The sequence below is a fragment of the Arachis ipaensis genome, chromosome B9 (assembly GCF_059453495.1).
Source record: "Arachis ipaensis isolate K30076 ecotype BB chromosome B9, ASM5945349v1, whole genome shotgun sequence".
Classification (NCBI taxonomy): domain Eukaryota; kingdom Viridiplantae; phylum Streptophyta; class Magnoliopsida; order Fabales; family Fabaceae; genus Arachis; species Arachis ipaensis.
The window spans coordinates 101,485,479-101,490,498 of NC_142444.1; the positions used below are offsets into that span (position 1 = coordinate 101,485,479).

The 5,020-nt window shown below is 40.4% G+C and overlaps 1 non-coding gene across 1 annotated transcript; it reads right to left on the reverse strand.

The window, feature by feature from the left end:
- Window positions 1–4,610: 4,610 nt before the first annotated feature.
- LOC148545664 (small nucleolar RNA R71) lies at window positions 4,611–4,714 on the reverse strand. The gene has a single exon (XR_015901817.1). It is a non-coding gene; the product is annotated as a small nucleolar RNA R71 (small nucleolar RNA).
- Window positions 4,715–5,020: the final 306 nt, after the last annotated feature.

The following is a 5,020-nucleotide window of genomic DNA, read 5'->3' on the forward strand; positions in this document are numbered from 1 at the left end:
TCAGAATGGACCATCCTGGATATATTCTATGATGGTCTGTCTGAATTATCAAAGATGTCATTGGACCATTCTACAGGTGGATCCATTTACCTAAAGAAAACGCCTATAGAAGCTCAAGAACTCATTGACATGGTTGCAAGTAACCAGTTCATGTACACTTCTGAAAGGAATCCTATGAGTAATGGGACGCCTATGAGGAAGGGAGTTCTTGAAATTGATGCTCTGAATGCCATATTGGCTCAGAACAAAATATTGACTCAGCAAGTCAATATGATTTCTCAGAGTCTGAATGGAATGCAAGCTGCATCCAACAGTACTCAAGAGGCATCTTCTGAAGAAGAAGCTTATGATCCTGAGAACCCTGCAATAGCAGAGGTGAATTACATGGGTGAACCTTATGGAAACACCTATAACCCCTCATGGAGAAATCATCCAAATTTCTCATGGAAGGATCAACAAAAGCCTCAACAAGGCTTTAATAATGGTGGAAGAAACAGGTTTAACAATACTAAACCTTTTCCATCATCCACTCAGCAACAGACAGAAAATTTTGAGCAGAATCTATCTAGCTTGGCAAATATAGCCTCTGATCTATCTAAGGCCACTTTGAGTTTCATGAATGAAACAAGGTCCTCCATTAGAAATTTGGAAGCACAAGTGGGCCAGCTGAGTAAAAGAGTCACTGAAATCCCTCCTAGTACTCTCCCAAGCAATACAGAAGAGAATCCAAAGAGAGAGTGCATGGCCATAGATTTAACCATCATGGCCGAACCTACAAGGGAGGGAGAGGACGTGAATCCCAGTGAGGAAGACCTCCTAGGACGCTCAGTGATCAATAAGGAGTTCCTCAATGAGGACCTAAAGAAATCTGAGGCTCATCTAGAGACCATAGAGATTCCATTGAACCTCCTTCTGCCCTTCATGAGCTCGGATGAGTACTCTTCTTCTGAAAAGAATGAAGACATTACTGAAGAGTAAGTTGCCAAGTACATTGGTGCAATCATGAAGCTGAATGCCAAATTATTTGGTAACGAGACTTGGGAAGATGAACCTCCCTTGCTCACCAATGAACTGAATGCATTGGATAGGAAGAAATTATCTCAAAAAAAATAGGATCCTGGTAAATTCCTAATTCCCTGTAACATAGGCATCATGAACTTTGAGAAAGCTCTGTGTGACCTGGGGTCAGGAATAAACTTAATGCCACTCTCCATAATGGAGAAACTTGGGATCTTTGAGGTGCAAGCTGCTAGAATCTCATTAGAGATGGCAGACAACTCAAGAAAATATGCTTATGGACAAGTAGAGGACGTGTTAGTAAAGGTTGAAGGCCTTTACATTGATGCCAAGGCATCATAGGCTAGTTTCACTAGCATTTTTCTGTTAGTTTTAGTTGTTTTATGCATTTTCTTGAGCTTAAAGTAACCAAAAATGGTTAAATGAAGAACAAAGTAATGAACCATCCAAACAATATGATTTTGATGCAAATTCCATGAGTTTTAGTTATATTACTTAAATGCTATGAATGGAAGATTTCTCATGAAATTTTGCAAGACTTTGATGCAATTGTTTGGATGATTTCAGGGAAGAAGAGGCTAAGCAAGGAAGCAACAAAATCAATAAAGGAAGCTGGAATATCACATGTGGAGTTTAAGTTCCAGTTTAAGCCTAAACTGGAGCTTAAACGCCAAAATCATGAAGGATAAAGAATGCTGGGATTGAAGTTTAACCTCCAGTTTGACCTCAAACTGGAGGTTAAACGCCAGAATGAAAAGCCTCACTAAAGAAGCATTCCACGTTTAACCTCCAGTTTGACCTCAAACTGGAGGTTAAACGCCAGAATGAGTATGCCACCCAGGGAGGAGTTCCACGTTTAACCTCCAGTTTGACCTCAAACTGGAGGTTAAACGCCAGAACCAGGAAGAGTACCAGGGAGCCATTCCACGTTTAAGCTCCAGTTTGACTCAAACTGGAGCTTAAACGTGTTCGATAGCTTTTCTACTCCAGGGTTGCTCTCTCCATTTCCACGTTTAACCTCCAGTTTGACCTCAAACTGGAGGTTAAACGTGTTCGACACCTCCAGGGCTACCATTCTAAGCTTCCACGTTTAACCTCCAGTTTGACCTCAAACTGGAGGTTAAACGTGTTCGACCTCCAGTATGCCTCCACCCTTTTCCACGTTTAACCTCCAGTTTGACCTCAAACTGGAGGTTAAACGTGTTCGACCTCCAGGGCTGCCCTTCCTATCTCCACGTTTAAGCTTCAGTTTAACCTTAAACTGAAGCTTAAACGTGTTCGACTACATGACTCTCCAGGGCTACCTTCTTCCATTTCCACGTTTAAGCTTCAGTTTAACCTTAAACTGAAGCTTAAACGTGCTTCTACAAAAGGCCTCACTGGAAGTGTCTGGCGTTTAAGCTGCAGTTTAAGCTTAAACTACAACTTAAACGCCACTCTTGGAAAAGGTTTCTGGGCCAAAAATATTGTGATTTAAGTTAGTCTTTGAGCACAAATATTAACTTAAACTTACTTTGGTATGAAACCCAATTGAATATCATGGTTTATGGGATTGGGCCTGAAGGATTGATGAGTTTGAAATCTCAATTTATTGAGTCATGTGTCATTATTTGATTATCACTAAGTTGGCTCAATAAATGTTACAGGATTTGGATCAACAACCTCATCAAGATTATGGATCGTAAACCCAAGGCAAAAGGAAAGCAAGGAGAGGCCTCAAAGCCCAAGAAGCACAACTGAAGCTCAATATAGAAAGTGTATAAATAGGATAGAAGTTAAGTTAGAGTGGACTTTTACTTTTCACTTTTAGCTAGTTTTCCTTTTCTTTGTAATTGAATTCAGAGCTATGATTCACTAAACCCCCTTTCATTGGGTTAGGGAGCTCTATTGTAATTCAATGAATCAATAATAGTTTATCTTCTTCTTCAATCTTTTCTCTTGAATTTTGTTAGAAAGCTTCTCGATCTAATTCCATTGAGTAGTTGTCTTGGGAAAGAAACTACTCATACTTGGAATCCTTCGGAGCCTTGGGAAAGGAATGGAGGATTCATGCTAGAGAAGCTTTCTCACAGTGGATTGGATTGGGGTTTGGATGGATATTGTGACATGTAATCCTACCAAATTGTGGTTCATGAAATTGTGTGGTATAATCAGTGATCAAGCATCATCTCTTCTTATGAACATTTAAACCAAGGGATTGGGAATTTGTTTGTTTTTAGAGAGCATTGGTGAGCCAAGGAATTGGGATCCAATCATATAAGATTGCCAAGCAAAATTCAATGAACGCATTGGTTGAGGAAGAGATAAACATATTTTGATTCGGAGATCTCAATATCTCCTATAACCCAATGAATTCCCCATTTCTGATTTCCACTTTCTCTTTACATTCTGCAACTCAATTCTTGCAATCACCCCCATTCCCTTTTAATTTCAGCAATTTACATTCTGCTCTTTAATTCATGCAATTTAAGATTCAGCCATTTAATTTTCTTGTCATTTACTTTTCCCGCCAATTTTACATTCCGCAATTCTCATCTCAAATCTTGATTCAGCTCAACTAGAACACACTTCTAATCCGAATTGCTCACTCAACCAATCCTTGTGGGATTCGACCTCACTCTATTGTGAGTTTTTACTTGACGACGATAACCGGTGCACTTGCCGGAAGGAATTTTGCCGATCGTGCAATTTCCTAAATCGTAGCATAACAAGTTTATGTGCATCAAGTTTATGGCGCCGTTGCCGGGGATTGGTTTTCGATTGACAATTCTCAAATTGGAAGCTAACTAGATTGAGCAATTTTCTCTTGCTTTGTTAATTCTGTTCAAGATACTTGTTGAATTTTAATTTCTGCACTTGGTTACATGCTTTCCTTCTTTATGCCTTTAAATTCATGCAACTAACTCACTGACTCACTAACTGTTTGAATTAATTCCTCAATTGAGCTAACCATACTCTTCCATTAACCAAGAGTATTTCACTTGTTTGTGTTTGAGCTGTGTTCTTGTATGACAGGTAGGAGAGGAGAGACATCAACTCCTCCATATACCGAACCAGAGAGGACCCTTCATAGACTTAGAAGGGAAGCAAGAGGGAAGAGAGTAGTGGGAGAAGAGGAATCTGAAGGAGAATCTGAGGACAATTTTGAGGAAGCTTTAGATCTCAACATGGATAGAGAAGTTCACAACCATGAGAGAGCTGATGGAAACGATGCCATCCCTGAGAGGAGGGTTCTTAGTTCATACATAAACCCAACCTCTGGGAATTGTGGTAGTAGCATCCAGAAACCACCCATTCAGGCCAACAATTTTGAGCTCAAGCCACAGCTAATATCACTTGTGGAAAATCATTGTTCCTTTGGAGGAAGTGCTAATGAAGACCCAAACCAACATCTCACAAAATTCCTGAGAATTTGTGACACTGTGAAGTCCAATGGAGTCCAGGAAGATGCCTATAAACTGCTTTTGTTCCCATTTTCACTTAGGGACAAAGCAGCTAAGTGGCTGGAATCATTCCCAAGGGGGAGTCTAACAACATGGGATGAGGTGGAAAGCAAGTTTCTGGCACGTTTCTACCCTCCACAAAAGGTCAATAGGCTTCGATCTGAGGTTCAGACTTTTAGACAACAAGATGGTGAAACTCTCTACGAGGCATGGGAGAGATTCAAGGACTTGACAAGGAAATGCCCACCAAACATGTTCCATGATTGGGTGCAACTGCACATCTTCTATGATGGGCTCTCTTATGAATCAAGGAAGGCTGTAGACCATTCATCAGGAGGTTCATTGAACAGGAAAAAGACTGTGGAAGAAGCCATTGAAGTGATCGAGACAGTGGCTGAGAATGAGTACTACTATGCATCAGAAAGGCACAACACTAAGGGAGTCATGGAGCTGAACCATTTTGATACAATTCTAGCCCAAAACAAGGTGTTTGCCAAGCAACTAGCAGAGCTTACCAGGCAAATAGAAACAAAGCAAGTGGCTGCAATACACACACAAGA